Source organism: Schistocerca nitens, chromosome 8 (genome assembly GCF_023898315.1).
Source record: "Schistocerca nitens isolate TAMUIC-IGC-003100 chromosome 8, iqSchNite1.1, whole genome shotgun sequence".
Lineage (NCBI taxonomy): Eukaryota > Metazoa > Arthropoda > Insecta > Orthoptera > Acrididae > Schistocerca > Schistocerca nitens.
In genome coordinates, this window is record NC_064621.1 from 257629185 (window position 1) to 257654502 (window position 25318).

The following is a 25318-nucleotide window of genomic DNA, read 5'->3' on the forward strand; positions in this document are numbered from 1 at the left end:
ATAAAACGTGGGCTATGGAGCGAAAGAAGAAATTCATTTGGTCTGATGAGTCTTGCCTCATACTGTTTCCTGCATCTGACCGAGGTTACATGTCAAAAGCTCTCAGTAATATTGAGCCCATGGCTCTACTGTAGTGAGAAAGTTGTGATAGTTATCCGCTCCCACCATCGTTGCCTGACCTGGTCAATAATTTGCAGGAAGAATGGTACAAAGTACCTTTGAAAACCATACAGGATCTATTTCCATCCATTTCGAGACCGTATTGACCATAGTAATGTGTTTTGTTTTTGATATTTCCATTAGGTGTAGGTTGACTCGCGTAGGCAACGGCCGACTAGTAACGAGAGGAAACTGGTTGAAAATATGACCATTACAAATAAATTCGTTTTATGACTGGAACACATGCCAATAATACATGGGGTTAAATACACCAAAGATTACCAAAGGTTTTAGGAAAGCTTTAGTATATTGTTGCAAACATCACGTCTCATAAGCTCCTTGTTTTAACACTCATAATACCCCTATCCGCAAAAGTCTCACAGCTGTGACGAACATATGTATGTCTTACGTTTATTGGGCAGAAACGAGTTTCAACAGACCGACTAGCAACAATGCACCACAATTCGCCATCTTCAGCTAAACCCGCCTACATGAAAAATAAAGGCCACCAACTCTAAACTAGCTGTGAAGTTTGCCATGTCTATCAGAGAATTGAGAAACAATCCTTGACAGACAGTACTTTCTGCTAGGCAGAAGTTAAGAAGTGCCAACCAGTCACATGTGCATTCCCCCACTCTCCCTACTTCTATGACAACTTTTAAATATATGCTTCCATTAACTTGTGGTTTCTGTGTTGATCCAGACTCATCACTATAGTTAGCTCCTATTTCTCTCTTCTAATTCTTGATTTTAATTATTAGTGTATTAGGCTGATTAGGTATGTCATCTGATTTGAGGAGACGGTATTTCGTACGTAATGATTGCTACCCAACTACTGGAAGGTCTGTTAGATGTCCTTGTTGCACACAGAAACATACCTGCATCAAAATTATGGCCTTTACGATGACGATTTCTGAGATTTTATGATATCACTGATCTGCATGTGGCATTGGAGTCATCGCCAGCCCAACACTCACACAAACCAGTTTCCTCACTTTTTTAATGTACCTTAACAGCTAGGTGCGAGCACTGTATCAGTGCAATAGGCACAATCATAACTATAGTATACACGTCTGTAGGTGTAGTAGTGCTGTTTTGAATATTCAGATTTTATATTGTTCTTACCTTGATCACAAAATGTAACACATCTATCAGCCAAAACCTTACACATCCAATATTTTACCAAATTAATTCATTAATTGTATGCTTTATGAAAACCTAGCCTTTTACAATGACCTTTTTCCTTTTCTTCACACAATTATTTCAGTTAGATTGAGGGGGGTCAGAAACGAAGGGGTATAATTATACTTCTCCTAGTTTTGAGAAAGCTGAAGTCAAGGGTCACGAGGTCACAGAATTATTTTGAGATTGTAAAATGGAATTTCCGATTTTTTCTCTATATTAGCCATAAAAATAACTTCTATCGTTTTGTGATCGGACGTTGGAACAAAAGTTAATACAAATGATCAGGTTTGAAACAGAATTCGTAAATGTATGTATTACTTCTATCCAATTTTTTACAGAACTTGCGAAATCAAGAAGAATGTGATTTATGTTTTCAGTATAAAACTTTATTACTACATTTTTAGAGCTATAAAAAGACATTCATGTAATACTAATTCTCATGCCTTTTGTGGACTACAATAGTGAAACTAAATAAGAAAGAATACTGTTAATGCATTACCCCATTACTGAAAATATTTTGCGCCACCTGTGTCACTTCCCTCTTCTCATGCATCATGTTGTTGTTGTTGTGGTCTTCAGTCCTGACATTGGTTTGAATGAGCTCTCCCGTGTAAACTTCTTCATCTCCCAGTACTTACTGCAACCTATATTCTTCTGAATCTGCTTAGCGTATTCATCTCTTGGTCTCCCTCTAGGCTTTTTACCCTCCACGCTGCCCTCCAATGCTACATTTGTGATCCCTTGATGCCTCAGAACATGTCCTACCAACCGGTCCCTTCATCTTGTCAAGTTGCGCCACAAACTCCGCTTCACCCCAATTCTATTCAAAACTTCCTCATTAGTTATGTGATCTACCCATCTAACCTTCAGCATTCTTCTGTAGCACCACATTTAGAAAGCTTCTATTCTCTTCTTGTCCAAGCTATTTTTCGTCCATGTTTCACTTCCATAGATGGCTACACTCCATACAAATACTTTCAGAAACGACTTCCTGACACTTAAATCTATACTAGATGTTAACAAATTTCTCTTCTTCAGAAATGCTTTCCTTGCCACTGCCGGTCTACATTTTATATCCTCTATACTTCGACCATCATCAGTTATTTTGCTCCTGAAATAGCAAAACTCCTTTAGTACTTTAAGTGTCTCATTTCCTAATCTAATTCCCTCAGCATCACCCGACTTAATTCGACTACATTCCATTCTCCTCGTTTTGTTTAGATGATGTTCATCTTATATCCTCCTTTCAAGACACTGCCCATTCCGTTCAACTGCAATTCCAAGTCCTTTGCTGTCTCTGACGAAATTACAATGTCATCGGTGAACCTCAAATCTTTTTATTTCTTCTCCATGGATTTTAATTCCTAATCGGAATTTTTCTTTTGTTTCCTTTACTGCTTGCTCAATATACAAAATGAATAACATTGGGGAGAGGCTACAAACCTGTCTCACTCCCTTCCCAACCACTGCTTCCCTATCATGTCCCTCAACTCTTATAACTGCCATCTGGTTCCTGTACAAATTGCAAATAGCATTTTGCTCCCTGTATTTTACTCCTGCCACCTTTAGAATTTGAAAGAGAGTATTCCAGTCAACATTGTCAAAAGCTTTCTCTAAGTCTACAAATGCTAACAACGTAGGTTTGCCTTTCCTTAATCTGTCTTCTAAAAGTAAGTCGTAGGGTCAGTATTGCCTCGCGTGTTCCAATATTTCTACAGAATCGAAACTGATCTTCCCCGAGGTTGGCTTCTGCCAGTTTTTCCATTCGTCTGTAAAGAATTCGTGTTAGTATTTTGCAGCTGTGACTTATGAAACTGATAGTTCGGTAATTTTCACATCTGTCAACACCTGATTTCTTTGGGATTGGAATTATTATATTCTTCTTGAAGTCTGAGGATATTTCGCCTGTCTCATAAATCTTGCTCACCAGACGGTAGAGTTTTGTCAGGAATGGCTCTTCCAAGGACGTCAGTAGTTCTAATGGGATGTTTTCTACTCCCGGGGCCTTGTTTCGACTCATGTCTTTCAGTGCTGTGTGAAACTCTTCACGCAGTATCGTATCTCCCATTTCATCTTCTTGTACATCCTCTACCATTTCCATAATATTGTCCTCAAGAACATCGCCCTTGTATAGACCTTCTATATACTCCTTCCACCTTTCTGCTTTCCCTTCTTTGCTTAGAACTGGGTTTCCATCTGAGCTCTTGATATTCATACAAGTGGTTCTCTTTGCTCCAAAGGTCTCTTTAATTTTCCTGTAGGCAGTATCTATCTTACCCCTAGTGAGATAAGCCTCCACATCCTTACATTTGTCCTCTAGCCATCCCTGCTTAGCCATTCTGCACTTCTTGTCGATCTCATTTTCGAGACGTTTGTATTCCATTTTGCCAGCTTCGTTTACTGCATTTTTGTATTTTCTCCTTCCAGCAATTAAATTCAATATTTCTTCTGTTATCCAAGGATTTCTACTAGCCCTCGTCTCTTTACCTACTCGATCCTCTACTGCCTTCACTACTTCATCCCTCAGAGCTATGCATTATTCTTCTACTGTATTTCATTTCCCCATTCCTGTCAATTGTTTCCTTATGCTCTCCCTGAAACTCTGTACGACCTGTGGTTTAGTCAGTTCATCCATGTCCCATGTCCTTAAATTCCCAACGTTTTGCAGTTTCTTCAGTTTTAAGATGTTTAAAACTGGTCATAAAAACAACTATGCTGACTTGTGTCGTGAATAAAAACCTTAGCATATCCGGAAAGAGGAAATTTGGGCTTTGGTTGAGACTGAGGGAAGCTTTGGTTAATGACATCCCTTCCTTTTCTGTGTCAAGGTCTTAACATAATTTTCATAGAGACCAAAAGTACTGTTAAACTATTGTGCATGTATTTTAATGTGATTCTGGGTCGTCGCAACGCGGTCGTCTCTTTTGTATTAGCACAAGACATCTATGACATGACATGCATCATAAATAGTTAATGTAGGTAATGTACAACGTAAAACGTCAGAATAACACTCCAAGAATGAAACTGTTTCGTAACTTCCTGTAACTAGTTTTTTATTTGTTTACCATGGAGCAGTACAAAGTTAGATGCACATATCTCATTTTTGTGGGATATTTCACATGTATCTCTTTGCTTCTGATCCCGTCATACGTGGATGGGTGTTCATTCTCTCGTAGTGCTGTGCTGAAGAAAACTCCTGCTGCAAGTCACAATATGAATTCTTCCAGCAGATAGATTCTCGGATGTATGTCCAGAACTGCTCGAATTTTGAATGTCTCGGTATATCAGTTTCTGGTGAGGCATTTCTTGAAAATTGTGTTTGCTAATTCTATCAAAATTGCTGCATATGAATTTAGTTATTTGTGGATCTATAGTCTTGATCTTACTACACACTTCAGACAAAAGTGTATTATCTGACATCAACCAGTGACACATTAAATGGTTTACATTATGTGTGCTTGTACTCACTTGCTAGATCTTGCACCATATCAATTAATCCATTTGGAAGAACCTTGCTCTGTGGAACGTTAAACATATTATTTTATTGAAATACTCCCCAACTGAGATTTCGAATGTAAGTAACGATGCATAGTGATTAATCTTCCATCTTTGCATTAGCTTCTCACATGAATATACAGGGTGATTAAAAAAGAATACCACAACTTTAGGAATTTAAAACTCTGCAACGACAAAAGGCAGAGCTAAGCACTATCTGTCGGCGAATTAAGGGAGCTTGAGGCGCTGTTGACTAGGCGTCAGCGTCAGTTGATGCTAAGATGGCGACCGCTCAACAGAAAGCTTTTTGTGCTATTGAGTACGGCAGAAGTGAATCGACGACAGTTGTTCAGCGTGCATTTCGAACGAAGTATGGTGTTAAACCTCCTGATAGGTGGTGTATTAAACGTTGGTATAAACAGTTTACAGAGAATGGGTGTTTGTGCAAAGGGAAAAGTTCTGGACGGCCGAGAACGAGTGATGAAAATGTAGCACGCATCCAGCAAGCATTTGTTCGCAACCCAGGAAAATCGACTCGCAGAGCTAGCAGAGAGCTGCAAATTCCACAATCAACTGTATGGAGAGTCCTACGAAAAAGGTTAGTTATGAAACCTGAACGTCAACTACCCGAGGTGATGGATCGGCCGCCAGGCAGCCCGTGACAGAGCACTTCATCACTGGCCTCCAAGAAGCCCTGATCTTACCCCCTGCGATTTTTTCTTAGGGGGGTATGTTAAGGATATGGTGTTTCGGCCACCTCTCCCAGCCACCATTGATGATTTGAAACGAGAAATAACAGCAGCTATCCAAACTGTTACGCCTGATATGCTACAGAGAGTGTGGAACGAGTTGGAGTATCGGGTTGATATTGCTTGTGTGTCTGGAGGGGGCCATATTGAACATCTCTGAACTTGTTTTTGAGTGAAAAAAACCTTTTTAAATACTCTTTGTAATGATGTATAACAGAAGGTTATATTATGTTTCTTTCATTAAATACACATTTTTAAAGTTGTGGTATTCTTTTTTAATCACCCTGTATTTTTGTGAATGCTTCCATCATCTCAGTTCTTTTTAGACTTTAGACCATCCCTTGGATACTTGGAGCCCTTATGAAATACTTTTAAGAAATATTTATAACCTGAATTACTTTTGAATATATAATCAGATCAGCTAAATTGGCTTCATGAATGTCATACATTCCTTTCATTAAACTATGCACGTAAGATAAGTTTTGAGTGCAGGTTAACGCCTTTCATCAGCTATTTCAACCTGCATGGTGATTGCTATGAATTCAGCAACGAGAGTGGAATTTCCTCAAAATAAGGAATCGGCAGTAAATTTTTTTCCATTGTATATTACAGAGAGGAAGGAAAAAAACGACCAATCAAACAAAAATACTCCAGATGTAAATTTTACTGCATGAAAATTACAAAATTTTGGCATTGCATTCTTTGTTCATCATACGATAAATCGGAAATCATAGTTACAGAATTTTTATAAACATTCACTCTAATGTTCAGTAGGTTTTAAATGTATTCTGCAAGATCAAGATCACCACCATAATCATTAACAACATCAGTTGTGAGATCTACAACTGTTGTAGTAAAGAACAAAATCATGATATAACATATTTAAAATTACTATCTTAATTTGCATGCAATGTTTACAAACAGTGTTCTGTTGTAAATTTTGCTTAAGAGCATTTTGTGCTGGACATTTGTGCTCTCGCTTTTTACAGAACAGATAGTTTTTATATCTAGAATGTACATGTTATGATAATACTGTATCTTCATCCTTTGTGATATCTACAGCTTCATAACTGTGATAGTATAATACAAATCATAGGAAAGATTGCATATAAAAGAATCTTCACATACATTTTAGCCTGCACATATTTTTTTCAGGTTTTTATGAAAATCGAAATATATAGGAAAATTTAGATCCATTTCTCCCCATACCGACTAAAGCAAATATATAGAAAATGTAGAGACATAAATTTTAATAATCTTACAATAGAAGTTTATGCAGTACAAAGACATGTGGCCTGTATGAGAAACTCCAAAGTGCATCCACTTACAGCGAATAACGAGAGAAAACTGATGAGAAATAACTGTTACAATAAAGCCCTTATTTTGAATGAGTTGTATTCTAATAAAACAACTTATCATCTACACTGGACTTTATTACATGTAGATCACCAACGCTTCTAGAGAAGAATTAGCATTTCATTGCAAATGCAAACGTGTCTAATCCACTGTTGCTTTCAACATGACTAAATCTATCCAGTAAGTTCACGGCTGCAACAGAAACATAAATGTGAAGTGTGCCTGGCACAACTAGTTTCAATGCACCAATTCCCAAGGTAGTAAAGCACTATATCATCTGCACTCCACCAAGCCTTCATGAATAGTCCAACCCACCAAGACTCCGCCAGTTATGAAATTTATCACATCTCCCTGAGAAGTGTGAGAGAATTCCTAGGAGATATCACATTCTGATAAGTCATCTCTTCATGAGAAACGCCAGCTAATCACATGTCAAGCACTGTCTGAATTCGCCACTGCTTTTTAATACTATCTTGTATTAAATTCTTTTTTTCTTCCCTCTATCGTTAGCTACAATTTCTCTCTCCTAAAAGCTAATTTTAATTATTAATGAGTCACTCTATGCAGCACTGCCATGCAATTCTCTGACTGAGGGTTCACTATGTAGCGATTGCTAGCCACTTACTAGATCGAACATTATGTATTTTTGCTGCTCATAGAACTTATCCACACCAATATTATAACCTTTAGTGTGGTAATTTCTGAGAATTTTCAGTGTCTCTTATCTGAAAGTGCAAACACTGGGAGCTCGTGTGACTTGCCCAACACTCCTCAGAGAATAAAACTTACAGAAGACAAGTGCCTACCTTCTTTAAAGAATTTTACTAGTAAGATGAGAATACTGTATAGTGACAGTGGGCACAATAATGAAACATATGAGTAGGTTTGCTATGAGCATTCTGCAACAGATCCTTTCTACTAGCGCCTGACAGACTGTTGTGATGTCATCAGCAATATCATCATCTGTACCAGTGATGTCATCATCCTTATCAGTGATGCCATCACCTTTATCTGTGATGTCTTCATCCTTCTAAATGATACCACCATCCTCATCAGCGACATCAAGTGACACCATAAATTACCTGGATTTCATGCTGTAATCATTGACATCGTTATCTTTATCAGTGGGAAGCCACACTTCCCACCCCTCGGATATCCAGCGAGTCACAGTGCAATATTAAAATTCCAGTAATTTAATTACATTAATGGAAAATTTAAAACTCCCTCCACTTCCCCCTCTATCTCAAACCAATCAGGAGTAGTACTACTTATGTGTAGCCAGTCATAGTGCGAAAGGTCCAAGAAGGCAAATATGCCGCAATTGTGTCAATGGAAAATTTAATGCTTTCCTTTCCTCTTGTCGAAAAAGACTAATTTTGCGCTTTGTACCCCTTTCGTTTCCTCTTTTTCCAATCAATCAGATGGTTGTATTAGAAAACAGAGGCAGGTATATAGTGAAGGTTATATAACTCAAGTCTCTTTATTTCCTTCAAAGTGAAAAATATTCATTAATTCCAACACAAAAGTGGTGTCAAGTTACATTATTTATGATCAGACCAATTGTATACTATATATTACCTCCTCCTCTTCTTCCTAATCAATCAGGCTTAAAAACAGTGCCTGATGTGCAGTAAAAAAACTTACACAACCTGCCCTTTAGGAAATACACATATGTTTGTGCACATCATTCAACCTATATCTCGTTATCAAATAAACAAATCATAACTTCTTTTCGAGAAACAGATATACTCTGAGCACTTAAGGTTTTTCGTTAGTCATTACACACATCATAGAGCATTGCCTCAGATTATCACCTGCTGTTACAAGGCAGAGAGAGAGCTGCTATCCAAAAATTTTTTCATAAGGTATTTACAATAAAGACGTTACATTCTTTGCATTTCACAAATATTTACGTTCTTAAAAATAAAATCTAACTAAGAGGGATAACTAAATTTTTCCATCAGATAATGTGGAACATATCTCTAGTTACAATCTACAGTGTACCTTATTTATAATAAAGTCAAATAAAGAAGGGTCACTGAATTTTTCAATCCAAAAAAGGTTACATTCTACATTGTCCATTATTTGCAATGAAACCAAATTACTGCAGATGATTTAGTTTTCAATCAGAGAAAGGTGATCTCATCTAAAATAAGAAGTTACGTCTATTTATGGTTTTGCAGATTATTATTTATTTACAATCATTATTTGACGTAGGGTAGTGACCTTGTCATGGGTACTGACAGAGTCACCAAGTATCAAACACAAGGTGTTTTGGGATTGAATTATGTACAGCACAGTCAATTTTTCATTGTCATTACCTAAAAACCACTGTAACAGCCAAGCAATCAGTAAGTTCTTCTACCAATGGATGTTTCACATCTCTTGTTCTATGCATTACGCATTGGGTGTCAGCTTCCACAGTGTGGATTTTTGCTCTCAGTCGCAAGAATTCAGGAATTTCTCTCCTGACAATTCACCTATCATTAGACCCATTTTCTTTTTTATTTACTGAGGGGGATGCTATAAATGTTGTTATCAGTGTTTGCCAACATATCGAATAATCTGAGCACATTGTTTTAATTATATCACAAATATATATATATATATTTTTACATTACGTTTCAGGCTATCTGCACCCATAAACCATATAATAATATTTTTCGGTCACTTTTTTTCACTTTCTAGTAATAATGAAAATATACAACAGCGTTTGGGAAACATCTAGACTGGCCATTTCCATGGCCAGATACTTGTCGAAAATATCGCTGAAATTGCTCATTTCAGTCTCAACTACATTTTCGTTAAGTACGATGTTGCACTAGAAATAACATCTTAGGAGCAGAGCAAGAGCAGCATATCTCCCTTCCAACACGCTACCATTTTCAAGTCGCTCATTTTTCATATATGACGAATAGTTTTGCTGAAAAAGCTGTTGTCCATCAAAAACTTTTTTTCCGAATTACACATTTGAACTCATATGCTTCTAGACACTGCTTTAAGTTTCTATAATGAATCATGTAATCTTTGTCATTGTACTAGGTGGGACTGAATTCCTTTTGAATGCCTGACATGTTCATGGTAGTTGGTTGCACAGTTTTCTCCACACATAAAGGCAGAACATAGGGGAGACCATGTATATATATTCAGGCAACTATATACTACTACTAGGATATAGCTCACATTTGAATAACTGAGTATGCTCATACATCTAAATTCTTAACAGGCATCTATGATAGATTATGGTAGGTGCTTCATCTTGGTCCAGGTAAACAGCCTGTTATAACCAAGATATTTAAGACTCATCCTTATATTCATCCTTATTTCCTGTTCAACCTTCAAATTCTTACATGATCTGAATTCAGACCGACGTGAACCAGGTCGATTTCTATCCTAAGATTATTTATCCATATTAGTGCGAAAGGACCAAATGGTTAAAATATGTGCAAGTAAATGCAAAAGAAAAATATAGATGCTCCATTTGCATGTAAAGTTCGATTGATTCAACCCTCATTTACGTCCTGGCAGATGAGGACAACACTACTGAATGCTATTTCAATGTTTGAGGTATAATATATAGCTAAAAACAGTCCAGTCACGATTTGAGTTAGTAAACATAATCCTTATAAGGAACAAAAATTCCATCAAAATGAAATATTTGTTGGTGAGGGAAGATGAATGAGGGAATTATTTAAAATTTGAATGAAAGGATGACTTAATTGTATAGGTTTATTCATTAGTAAAATTATCTTATTTTATGAATAGGTCCTTGGTTAATATTACAGATTTTAACTCTGCTAATAAAGGAAAAAATGAATAAATAATAATTATTACTGTAATAATAAATCTTGGTCTATTATATAAGTTTTCTAAGGATATTGTTATTTCTTGATAATTGATCGAATCATTATGATTTATAGCCTTGGTATATGTGAAGAAGTTTATAAAGATTATCATGCCTAAAATAATTAATGTTGACATAATGAAGATTCATATTATTAAAGTAAGAATTATAGTAATTGATTTAATCTGAAATATTTCATTTAATGTAATTATTGCGGTAAAAATAAGTAGGACTAACATTCCACCAAGAAATATGAGTAATAGAGTACACGACAATCAATAACTTTCCGTTATTGTTCCTGTAATTATTCCAACAAGAAAAGTTTTGAAGGATAATGAAGAGTATTATTGATATTGGGTGTAATGATTTAATGAAATTAATATTTATTACATTTGATTGTGGTGTAATTATTATTTTAATCTTTTCAGGTGTTATTTCAATAACATATCGGTTTTGGGGACCGATGATGAAAAGTTTTAAAATTGGGAGCTAGACTTATTTCCGCTTTACAATCTATTAAAAATAATCTTTAAAATCGTTGTTTTTACTACTTTTTTGTTTTATCTTACTGGTGATTATGGTTTTTCTTCTAAATGTAAAGACTTATTAACGGCGCATTTGAGATTGAAATATATTGTTCTTTCTTTATTTGTACTAATTATTATTTTGCTTAATTAATTTGTTTATGATTATTTTTTCCTGTTTTTTTAGTTTTTTTCTATTTGTGAGGGAGCTTTCTGACTTTCTATCCTGGTTCCAATAATTCGATCTCATGGAAATGATTTTTTAAATTCTTTTTGAATGTCTTTATGTTAAAATATTTATTTATGATTTTTTCTTATCCTTCTTTGTTTACTAAATAATTGTAGATGGTTGGTCGATTCTTTAATGCTCCTGTCAAGTTTTGTTTTTATAATTTGTGTGTATTCTTATACTCACTTAAATAAGATAAGATATTATTTTGGTATTGATTATTTTCTTTTAGTTTGATTTTGTTGAGTTGTTGAATATGTTCATTAATAATTACTGCTACAAGTTCAGTTTATTTAACTTCATATTAATCTATTATTTTTGTTTTTAAAGTTTTAATTTTTATAATTATGCTTTACTGTTCATTTGCGAAATTAAGCCTTCTTTCTTTGTATATTTTTGAGGCTATATTGGTTATTACATATCTTTTAATTTTAGGATGAGGTTATCGACCTGAGCGCTTACAGGCTGGTGTTTATTTAATTTTTTATACTTTAGTTGTTAGATTACCTTTATTGTTAGCTTTATTGAAGGTTTAGGATTTTGAAAATCTATATATTTTCCTTTGTTGACTGATTTTGGTTCTTATTACTTTACATTTTTCCATAATTTATGCTTTTTACTTAAGATGCCTATGTTTTTGGTTCACTGTTGGCTACCTAAGGCCCATGCAAACGCTCCTATTTGTCGTAGAACGATTCTTGCTTGTGTTTTGTTGAATTAAGGTATTTTCCATGTGATGAAGGTAGTCACTTTAATTATTTCTAATTATCCTTAGGCTAATCAGGTGGAGATATTGTTATATTTATATAAGAATGCTTATTGATGGATTATTAACTATAAATTGATGAGGTTGTATAGGCTCACTTTCTTTAATGGTTGGCCATGGTTTATGTTCTTCTGGTTTCTTTTGTACTATTTATGAGTGCTTACGAAAATAGAGATTATTAATTAACAAGGGTATAATTAATTTAACACCTAGAATGGCTTTGTGGTCATTTCATTTAAAAACATCAATTATGACTGCTCCTCTTTCGTTAAATTTGGTATGTGAATTGAGATTATTAAGTAGAATTATGTCTTGATCCTATTTTAGATTTTTGATTCTATTTCTTACCTTTTTTTCAGCTGTTGATGTTAATGAAAGAATATATTTTTATTCTCAGTGTGGTATTTATTATTCTGGGGTTTATACTAATCATTAGTTTTGGGAGATTCATCTTTGCCTTTTACATTGATTCCCTTTATATATTTTTTGTTTAAGGGGTGTACATTTCTTTGTTTAAAAAGCTTAAGTATTTTAATTAGAAATATTGTTTTGTGGGATCAATGATATGAAGTTTTTCAACATGTATTTACCTTCAATTTGTTCTGTAAGTTTTTTTATTTTTTCTTGAACTCTAATTTTTATTTTGGGTATTTATTATTTACTAATTAATTATAGAATTTTTGTTTAGTGAGTACTTTTTAAATTAAATGGTTGTATGGTTGTGACAACTTCAGTTTTGGATTGCATATCTCTTATTTTTATGTCTTTTGTTATATGTATTGCTTCTTTGGTAACTAATTACGGGGAGGATTATATATCAGGTGAGAAAAACATAAATCGTTTTATTGTTATTGTTTTGATGATTGGTCCTAATTTGATTAGAATTTTTCTGTGTTGAGATGGTTTGGGGCTGGTTTCTATTGTTTAGTTATTTATTATAAAATGTAAAGTCTTGTAATGCTGCTGTATTAACTGCTTTGTCCAATCGGATTGGTGATGCTGCTATTTTAATTTCTGTTTCATGAATGTCATATTTTGGTGGTTGGAATTATATTTATTATTATGACTTTATTTTGAGTTTCTTTGAAATAAAGCTTATTACTATATTAATTGTTTTATCTGGTACAACTAAGAGAACTCAGATTCCTTTCTTTTCTTGACTTTCTGCTGCCATAGGAGCACCTACTCCTGTTTCTACGTTAGTCCATTTGTCTTCTCTTTTTACTGCTTGGGTTTATTTATTAATTCGTTTTAGACCAATATTAGAGTTTTAATCTATGTTTGATTTTTACTTTTAATGTTTTGTATAACTATGTTTATGGCCTGAATGGGAGCAGATTTTTGAATTTGATTTAAAGAAGATTGTAGCTCTTTCTACATTGAGGCAACTTGGTTTATTAATGAAAATTTAGGTTATAGGTTGTCCAAAGCTTACATTATTTCATTTGTTGCCTCATGCTTTAAAGTGTTATTATGTATGTCTGGAAGTTCCATAACTCATACTTGAAAGGATTCTCAGGATATTCGTTTTATAGGTTCTATTGTTAATATTATACATTCAACTTGTCGTTGTTTTAAGGTTTGTAGTTTATCTTTATGTGGTATACCTTTTTTGGTTCAGTTTTATTCAAAGAATTTAATTCTTGAAATGATTTGTTTAAGATGAATGAATTCTTTAATTTTTTCTGTGAGTTTAACTGCTTCTTATTATTTTCGTTTATTTTATTATTCAATATCTGGGGATAATAATTTTTGCTCGACATTTTCGTTTGATGATAAGGGTTATTATGTTTCATTTGATATACTTGGTTCATTATTTGATGCTGTTTTTGGAGATAGCCTTTTGTCTTGACTAATTTTTCTTATTCCACATATAATTGTTTTACCTCATTAACTGCAATTTTTAGCAATTAATGTTGTTTTTATGTGATTATTTGGTTTACTTTATTTCTAAGTTTGATTTTTTTGTAATTTTTTTCGTTGAAAATTCTGACTTATGTTAGATTTGCCGGTTCTATATAATTTATACTTTTCTTTCAACTAAGTTTGTTAGACACACACCCTGAAAGTTGGATTATTATTCACCAAAGTCTTTTGATTATGGCTGGGTGAATTAATAGTGTAGAGTACTTATTTATTTAATTATATACATTTATATATGACTCAAATTTTATAATTTCTCTGATATTATGTTTTGAATATTTATTTTAGTGGTAATCTTTTCCTTGTAACTAAATACCATATAATTGGAGCATGACAATGAAGAGGTCAAGGAAATATTTTAATTTTTAGGTGTTTATGAATATAATTTATACTATTTTTACAGTGAAAATGTAATCTTTTATATAAACTATATAAATATTAGAACTGTTAATGGAGTTAAACCAATAATATAAAAAATTAGCAGCTTTCACATTGGTTTTACGTTTCCTTAATAGAAACTTTATAGTTAATTATGTTATTAACAGTACTATGCCTCTTTTAGGTTTCAATTAAAGAAGAAGAAGGGTACATTATTTACCAACCTTTCAAGTCGAAACTGGCGGCAGTATTTCGATGCTTATTCAATTTGAGGTTGATTGATTATATCAAAACATATTCAATGCAACCTAAATTTTACAGTTATCTACAACCCTTTATTCTGCTTATTGTAGAGCTCCTTGATTTCATTCGTCATATCGGCCTCCTAATAGGAGTAAAATGAAGAATATTGTTGGTACTACTCAGATTATAATGTCTGATGTTTTTAAAATAATTACAGTTGGCAGAATTAATGTAATTTCTACATCAAAGATTAGGAAAATTACAGCAATTAAGAGGAGTTGGAGGGAGAATGGTATTCATGCTGATCTTTTCTGATCGAATCAACATTCAAATGGTGATCTTTTTTCTAGGTACTGCTGTTGTGAGGATTATAATGATTATCGGAATAATAAATCTAATAAAATTTCTTGTAGGTAGGAATAGGATTGTTTTCTTGTTTTATATCATTCTTTTTGTTTGGAAGACAAATATACTGTTTATACTAGAAAAACAATTATCTACCTCATATATAACTGCTATATATAGGAATAATCATAGTACATCTATGAAGTGTCAATACCATGCTGCTGCTTCAAATCCAAAGTGATATCTTGGTGGGAATTGACCCATTGAATGTCGAAGTAAGCATGTTGTTAAAAAGGTTGTTCTAATAATTACATGAAGTTCGTGGAATCCTATTGCAAGAAAGAATTTTGATCCATGTACTGCATCTGCAATGGCAAAAGGGGCTCCTCAATATTCACATGCTTGAATTATTCTATAATATAATCCTAATAGTGCTGTGAAGAATAACCTTTTAGTGCTTGTGTATCATTAGATTCTATTTCACTGTGGTGGGCACATGTGTCTGTTGCCAAAGAGCTAAAAGAATAACTATATTAAGTAATGGAATTTGTATGCAATTAAAAGGTTGAATTGCAATTGGGGGTCATAGTATTCGTAAATTAAATGGTTGGCGCTAGTCTACTGCTTAAAATAGCTAAGAAGAATGATACAAAGAACAAAACTTGTGATGCAATGAATAAAACTATTCCCTATCATAATCCAATGGATACAAATCCTGTATGTAATCCTTGATATGTTCCTTCTTAAACTACATCTCATCATCATTGAATTATTGTTAATAAAGTAATTCCAAATCCAATTATGAATAGGCTGATATTAATTAGATGGAATCATTTTGCTAATCCTGAAAGTAGAACTACTGCTCCAGTTGGTTCTGGTAATGGCCTAGGTCTATAATCTACTAAGTGGAACGTGTGGTTTGTGTTTCTAATTGAAGTTTAGTACACTTCTCTAGAATATAAAGTCCTTAAAATTAAGAAAACGTAAGCCTGCTTTATAGCTACTGCTGATTCTAGGATTAATGATAGTATTTGTCCAATAGTTAATGAGAAAATTAAATCTATTGCTAAGGATGACCATGTATTTCCTAATAAGGTTAATAATAATTGTCTGGCAATCATAAATTCTTCTAGTTGTTCTGCTAATGTACCTGGTCAGATAACATTTACAATTGTTTCAATTAGTACTATAAATAATATTAGTGCATATGGGGTACCTTGAAGGAGTGTTATTATATGATTAGTGTGCTTAAGTCATCCATATAGTAGAAATCTTAATCATACAGGTAAAGTGATTGTGAATGTTAATGCTAAATGTCTTGTTCTGGAAAAATATAAGGCAATAATCCTATGAAATTACTGAATAATATTATAATGAAAATTGAAAAAAGATTAATGTTGTCCAATGAAGGATTTTGATCCTAATAATATTTTAAATTCGTTATGTAAGGTTAAATGTAGCTTATTTCAAATAATATTACTTTATGAATGTGTAAGCCAAAATATTGATGGGATTAATAATGGCCCTAGAAATGATCTAGTTCAATTTAATAATAAATTAAAGATTTTAGTAGATGGATCATATGTTGAGAATAGGTTTGTTATCATTTTCAGGTTAGATTTTTATCTCAATTGTTCTTTTTTCTGTTCTTTTAATAAGATTAGACTTAAAGGAGAAAAAGTCTTTTTAATTAAATAGAATTAAAGTGGCTGAATATATAACAAATAGAGAGAATCGTATGAGCAGAAATATTTGAGGGCATGCATTAAATTTCCCCATCATAAGTAGGCATTAATTTATTATTACATGGTTTAAGAGACCAGTACTTACTTTCAGTCATCTGATGTTTCAAGGTGAACTAATTATTTAATTATTTTAGATTGACACTCTAATGTTATATATTTAACAAACTCCTTAATTTTTCTTAGATAATCACTTGATAAATAAATTTACTGAAGTTATTTCAATTGCAATTAGTATAAATCTGTCGTTTGCTCCACAACTTTCTGAGCATTGATCGAAACATAGTGCAGGCAGATTTATTGTAAATGTTCCTTGACTCAGGCGACCCAGGATGGCATCAATTTAACTCCTAGAGCAGGTACTCTTATGAGTGTAGAACATCTGAAGATCCTGTTAATACTTACACTTCTGTATTTTTAGATAGAACTGTCCGATTATCTACATCTAGTAGTCGAAATCCATCGTTTTCTAGATCTTGTCCTGGTGTTATGTATGTGTCTAATTCTACATCTATAAACCCTAAGTACTCATATCATCAGTATCATTGTCGTCCTATTGTTTGTGATTATAGGGTCTACTAAGTCGTCAAGAAAATATAATAGTCGTAGTGAGGGAAGCAACAATAAAGTGTCCATTCAGTATATTTCGGTTTATATAAGCAATAAATAGCGTATATTCTAGGGTGTAGCCTACAATTACTGTAATTATTAATAGTACAACTATAGTATGGTCATTGAAGAATGATAATTGCTCCAGTAATGGTGAAGATCAATCTTGAAGTGATAAATTGGACTATGTCGCCATGGAAAACTTTTAATAAAAGGTCAGACCTTTATTTGTAAAGCTTAAATCTACCGCACTAATCTGCCACATTAAATTCTAGAAATTAATGGTAATTCTGAGCAAATATGTTCTGCAGGTGGATTATTTTGTAACCATTCTTTTGATCTACTTATATCAGCTCTAAATATGATTGCTCGATTTGTAACCAATCTTCCTCATATAATTACAATAAATACAACGATTACTGCAATAGAAGTTGTTTATCCAATTTTTGACACTACATTTCATGATGTGTATTCGTCTGGGTGGTCAGAATGTCAGTGGTATTCCTGCTAATCCTAGGAAGTGTTGAGGGAAGGAGTTCAGGTTTACTCCATAAACATAATTGTTAACTGAATTTTCATCGTATATTGTTCATGGTTAGCTCTGTAAAAAGAGGGTAACACCCGCTATGATTGCAAATACTGCTCCTATAGATAATACATAGTGGAAGAGGGCTATTATGTAATATGTAGTACAATCTCAAAGGATGAATTTGCTGCCAGCCGGTGTGGCCATGTGGTTCCAGGAGCTTCATTCTGGAACTGTGTGACCACTACGGCCGCAGGTTCAAATCCTGCCTCGGGCATGGATGTGTATGATGTCCTTAGGTTACTTAGGTTTAAGTAGTTCTAAGTTCTAGGGGACTGATGACCACAGATGTTAAGTCCCATAGTGCTCAGAGCCATTTCAATCATTTTTGACGAATTTGCTAATACTAAGCCTGTTAATCCATCGACTGTAAATATAAAAATAAATGTACCTATTCTTTGCAACTGCACGTCTGTGGGACAAATAACAATGTCACCTCTGATGCTGTGCTCAACATGTTTTTTTGGTCATCAGTCACATGACTGGTTTCATGTGGCCCGCCACGAATTTCACTTCTATGCTAAACTCTTCATCTCAGAGAAGCACTTGCAACCTATGTCTTCAATTATTTAGTGGATGTATTTCTATCTCTGTCTTCCTCTACAGTTTTCACCCTTTACAGCATCCTCTAGTACCATGGAAGTCATTTCCTGATGTCGTAACAGATGTCATATCATCTTATCCCTTCTCCTTTTCAGTGTTTTCCACATATTCCTTTCCTCTCCGATTCTGCAAAGAACCTCCTCATTCCTTATCTTATCAGTCCATCTAATTTTCAAAATTCGTCTGTAGCACCACATCTCAAATGTTTCGATTCTCTTCTGTTCTGGTTTTCCCACAGTCCATGTTTCATACCATATAATGCTGTACTTCAGACGCTGTTGTTAATGTGGTCTTCAGTCCAGAGACTGGTTTGATGCAGCTCTCCATGCTACTCTATCCTGTGCAAACATCTTCATCTCCCAGTACCTACTGCAACCTACATCCTTCTGAATCTGTTTAGTGTATTCATCTCTTACTCTCCCTCACAGATTTTTACCCTCCACACTGCCCTCCAATACTAAATTGGTGAACCCCTGATGCCTCAGAATATGTCCCATCAGCCGATCACTTCTTCTAATCAAGTTGTGCCACAAATTTCTCTTCTCTCCAATTCTATTCACTACCTCCTCATCAGTTATGTGATCTATCCATCTAATCTTCAGCATTCTTCTGTAGCACCACATTTCGAAAGCTTCTATTCTCTTCTTGTCTAAACTATTTATCGTCCGCGTTTCACTTCCATACATCGCTACACTCCATACAAATGCTTTCAGAAACGACTTCCTGACACTTAAATCAATACTCGATGTTAACAAATTTCTCTTCTTCAGAAATGATTTCCTTGCCATTGCCAGTCTACATTTTATATCCTCTATACTGCGACCATCACCAGTTAATTTGCTCCCCAAATAGCACAACTCCTTTACTACTTTAAGTGTCTCATTTCCTAATTCTGGCAGCATCACCCGATTTAATTCGACTACATTCCATTATCCTCGTTTTGCTTCTGTTGATGTTCATCTTATATCCTCCTTTCAAGACACTATCCTTTCCTTTCAGCTGCTCTTCCAGGTCCTTTGCTGTCTCTGACAGAATTACAACCTCAAAGTTTTTATTCCTTCTCCATGGATTTTAATTCCTAATATGAATTTTTCTTTTGTTTCCTTTACTGGTTGCTCAATATACAGATTTAATAACATTGGGGATAGGCTACAACCCTGTCTCGCTGCCTTCCACTGCTTCCCTTTCATGCCCCTCGACTCTTATAACTGCCATCTGGTTTCTGTACAAATTGTAAACAGCTTCCACTTCATGTATTTTACCCCTCCCACCCTCAGAATTTGAAAGAGAATATTCCAGTCAACATTGTCAAAAGCTTTCTCTAAGTCTACAAATGCTAGAAACGTAGGTTTGTCTTCCCTTAATCTATTTTCTAAGATAAGTCCTAGGGGAAGTATTGCCTCACGTTTCCCAATATTTCTATGGAATCCAAACTGATCTTCCCCGAGGTCTGCTTCTACCAGTTTTTCCATTCGTCTGTAAAGAATTCGTGTTAGTATTTGGCAGCCATGACTCGTTAAACTAATAGTTCGCTAATTTTCACATCTGTCAACACCTGTTTTCTTTGGGATTGGAATTATTATATTTTTCTTGAAGTCTGTCACATACATCTTGCTCACTACATGGTAGAGTTTTGTTAGGCCTGGCTCTCCCAAGGCTGTCATTAGTTTTAATGGGATGTTGTCTACTACCGGGGCCTTGTTTCGACTTAGGTCTCTCAGTGCTCTGTCAAACTCTTCACGCAGCATCATATCTCCCATTTCATCTTCATCTACATTCTCTTCTATTTCTATAATATTGTCCTCAAGAACAACGCCCTTGTATAAACCCTCTATATACTCCTTCCACCTTTCTGCTTTCCCTTCTTTACTTAGTACTGGGTTTCCATCTGAGCTCTTGATATTCATGCAAGTCGTTGTCTTTTCTCCATAGGTCTGTTTAATTTTCCTGTAGGCAGTATCGTAGGCCTAGTGATATGCGCCTCTACATCGTAACATTTGTCCTCTAGCCATCCCTGCTTAGCCATTTTGCACTTCCTGTCGACCTCATTTTTGAGACGTTTGTATTCCTTTTTGCCAGTTTCATTTACTGCATTTTTGTATTTTGTCCTTTCATCAATTAAATTAAACATATATTCAATATATTTCTTCTACTTCAGATGTATATTCTCAGAAATTTCTTCCGCAATTTATATAGTTCAGTAGACATCTCTTGGCCAGGAATGCCTTTCTTGACCATATCCAGTCTGCGTTTGATGTCCTTGCTATGTCCATCATTTTTTTTTCTGCCCAGGTAACAGAATTCCTTAACTTCATCTACTTCATGACCAACAATCCTGATATTAAGTATCTCATTGTTATCATTTCTACTACTTCTTATTACCTTCACCTGTCTTCGATTTACTTTCAGTCCATACTCTGTACTTATTAGATTGTAGATTCCATTTAGCAGATTATGTAATTCTTCTTCACCTTCATTCAAGATTGCTTCCATTATTAACCACAATGTCAGAATTGGTTCCCATGTGCCTTTACCTTTCCCAAAGCCAAACTGACCGTCATCTAGCGCATCCTCAATTTTGCATTCTTCTGTATTTTACTCTTGTAAGCAACTTGGAAGCATGATCTGTTAAGCTGATTATGCAATACTTCTCTCACTTGTCAGCCCTTGCCATCCTCTTAATTATGTGGATAATGCTGTTTCGAAAGTCAGATGGCACGTAGCCAGACTAATACATTCTACACACCAATGTGAATAGTCATTTTGTTGCCGCTTCCTTTCCCCAAATGATTTTAGAAATACTGATGGAATGTCATCTATCCCTTCTGCCATATTTGATCTTAAGTCCTCCAATGCTCTTTTAAATTCCCATTCTATTACAGGATCTAAATCACATCACACAAAACTTCTCCATCAGATAGAGACTTTCAATATATTCTTTCCACCTATCCACTCTCTCCTCTGCAATTAACAGTGGATTTCCCGTTCCACTCTTAATGTTACCACCCTTGCTTTTAAGGTCACTGTAGGTTGTTTTGACTTTCCTGTATGCTGAGTCTGTCCTTCCAACAGTCATTTCTTTTTCGAAGTCTTCACAATTTTCCTGCTGCCATTTCGTCTTACCTTCCCAGCACTTCCTATTTATTACATTCCTCAGGGACTTGGACTCGTATTTCTGTATTCCTTAGTTTCCTGGAACATTTTTGTATTTCCTCTTTCCACCGATCAGTTGAAGTATTTCTTCTCCTACCCCTGGTTTCTTCGTAGTTACCTTCATTGTACCTATGTTTTCCTCCCAAATTTCTGTGATGGCCCTTATTAGAGAAGTGCATTCCTCTTCAACTGTACTGCCTACTGCCGGCCGCCGTGGCCGAGCGGTTCTAGGTGCTTCAGTCCGGAACCGCGCGACTGCTATGGTCCCAGGTTGGAATCCTTCTTCGAGCATGGATGTGTGTGATGTCCTTAGGTTAGTTAGGTTTAAGTAGTACTATGGTCTAGAGGACTGCTGACCTCAGATGTTAAGTCCCATAGTGCTCAGAGCCATTTGAACCATTTCGTACTGCCTACTGAGCTCTTCCTTATTGCTATATCTATAGCCTTAGAAAACTTCAATCTTATCTCGTCATTCCTTAGTACTTCCGTATCCGCTTCTTCACGTATCAATTCTTCCTCACTAATGTCTTAAGCTTCAGCCTACTCTTCATATCTACTATATTGTGATCTCAGTCTAGATCTGGTCCTAGGTACGTCTTACAATCCAGTATCTGATGTCAGCATCTTTGTCTGACAGTGGTGTAATATACCTGAAATCTCCCTGTATCACCTGGCCTTTTCCGAGTATACCTCCTCCCCTTGTGATTCTTTGACAATTCGCTATTACTAACTGAAGCTTGTTACAGCACTCAATTGGTCTTTCTTCTCTCTCATTTCTTTTTCCAAGCCCATATTCTCCTGTTACCTTTTCTTCTACTCCTTCCCCTACAACTGCATTCCAGTCCCCCATGACCAATAGATTTTCGTCCCCTTTACATACTGTATTACCCTTTCGAAATCCTTGTACACTATCTCTATCTCTTCGTCTTCATCTTCATCTTGCGACGTCGGCTTGTATGCCTGAACTATCGTCGTCGGTGCTGGTTTCCTGTCGATTCTGGTAAGAACAACATAGTCACTGAATTGTTCACAGTAACACACTCCTTGCCCTACCTTCCTATTCATAACGAGTCCTACTATCGTTATACCACTTTCTTTTGCTGTTATATATTACCCTATACTCATCTGACCAGAAAGCCTTGTATTCTTTCCATTTCACTTCACTGACGCCTACTATATCTAGATGGAGCCTTTGCATTTCCATTTCCAGATTTTCTAGTTTCCCTACCACGTTCGAGCTTCTAACATTCGACGACCGGACTCGTAGACCGTTATCCTTTCGTTGATTATTCAATATTTTTCTTATTTTAGTTTCCCCCTTGGCAGTCCCCTCCTGGAGGTCCGAATGGGGGACTATTCCACTATTCCTTAACCTTTTGCCAATGGAGAGATCATCATGACACTTCTATTAGAGGTCACATGTCCTGTGAATACAAGTTACATGTCTTTAATGAAGTGGTTTCCATTGACTTCTGCATCCTCATACAGTTGATAATTGCTGATTCTTCCACCTTTAGGGGCAGTTTCCCACACCTAGGACAAGAGAGTGCCCAGGACCTCTGTCCGCTCCTTCGCCCTCTTTGCCAACGCCATTGGCTGAATGAGGGTGACTTCTTATGCCGGAAGGCTTCGGGCACCAATTCTGATTGTTAATCAAAATTTAAGCAGCGGCGGGATTCGAACCTGGAACCGAGGATGTTTTCATAATGAATCAAAGACGCTACCCTGAGACCATGCGTGAAACATATTGAAGCTGCTCAAAATGAGTAATAAGCTGTAGTTTTTCTTTAATGGTTTTCAGCAACGCGTACCACACCCAGCCAGATGAGGTCACATTATACGCAGGATCTAGTTTGTTAAGACAGTGTGTACGGATGTTTTCATATACTCCAACAAGGAGCAAAATATCACTTTTTAAATATACACTGATGAGAATAAACACTACGACCATTCCCCACCTTGACACTAGTTGTGGGAAGATTACGTTCGCTTACATTGTATAAGAAGAATACTTTCACATTACAGCTCATCTTAAAACCTTCTGGCTAAACTACACATATGTTAACTTATCATTTAATTTTTATAGCTGATGGAAGACTGATTAGGCAACGGCCTTGCCTCAGTGGATACACCGGTTCCCGTGAGATCACCGAAGTTAAGCGCTGTCGGGCGTGGCCGGCGCTTGGATGGGTCACCATCCCGCCGCCACGTGCTGTTGCCATTTTTCGGGGTGCACTCAGCCTCGTGATGCCAATTGAGGAGCTACTCGACCGAATAGTAGCGGCTCCGGTCAAAGAAAACCGTCATAACGACCGGGAGAGCGGTGTGCTGACCCCATGCCCCTCCTATCCGCATCCTCACCTGAGGATGATCCGGCGGTCGGATGGTCCCGATGGGTCGCTTGCGGCCTGTAGACGGAGTTAGTTAGTTAGTTAGTTAGATGGAAGACTGATTCATTGGTTCGTTCCTAGGTTCCATTGTCCTTATCAAACTACATTTAACTATCTATTAGGACCGTGGCAATCGCCACCATTTCCGCTCCATAGACGTAATCTGATATTACAGTGGTCGTTACACATTTCTTATCTCACTGTAACAAGTGCATTTATATTGTAATATGTATAGCAACTAGTTACTCGTTTATCCTAGTTACTTATGAATAATTTATGAATAAGTGTATGTAACATGTTCATCTTTCTCTTTTAACGACATGGCCCCTTCTGGGCCACTACTTTTCAGGATGGGTGACAGAAATGGTGTGGGAGAGGCAGGTTTACGAGGGGCATACTGTCAGACCGTGGTAATATTGGCAGGTACCTATTCAAGCAGCCTTTTACAATACTGCAGCCGTCCTCACGGCCGCACTGTGTGCTTGTAAGAGCAGCCAATCACAGGATGTGCTGGCACTCTGATCCGCCTATGACGTCCATTCTGCTGGGTGATGGGTGGCACTTACCGCGAGTAGGTCACATAGCAGGCGACGCCGAGCGTGCCTTCAACGGTGAAAGACGAACGTGGCTCGTCAAGGTCTTCCAGAGACCTGCTGGCAACACATCGTCACTCTTACTCGCATTGTCATGCGCTTGAATACAGTAGCTCACATCAGAAATCCGTTGCCGTACGGCATTGCTCCAGTCTCCTCCCCCATGTATCGAACAGGCAACAAGACAATGGTTGATGACGTCTAGGTGACTAGGAGTCCGCGTGGGCGCACCTCCCCCAGCCGGATCGTAGATAGCTTACAGTTAGTCGATGTCCCTCAGGGGACGGATGCACGCGCTGCCCTGGCTCCCTGCATCAGTGAAGTCTCCCAAGTCCTGCTGCTGCTACCCCACAGGTAGGCACGCCTTGCCGGAACTGTGAGAGTGAATCTTCATCACCAAGTGTCGGCAGTGATTTCTCTGAAACATAGAAAGCCTGTCATTCTGT

The 25318-nt window shown here is 36.0% G+C and overlaps 1 protein-coding gene across 3 annotated transcripts in view; it reads left to right on the forward strand.

Moving 5' to 3' along the window:
• Nucleotides 1–25318, forward strand: part of LOC126198707 (myrosinase 1-like) — a 225771-nt gene that overhangs the window by 85435 nt on the left and 115018 nt on the right. The window lies entirely within an intron of this gene.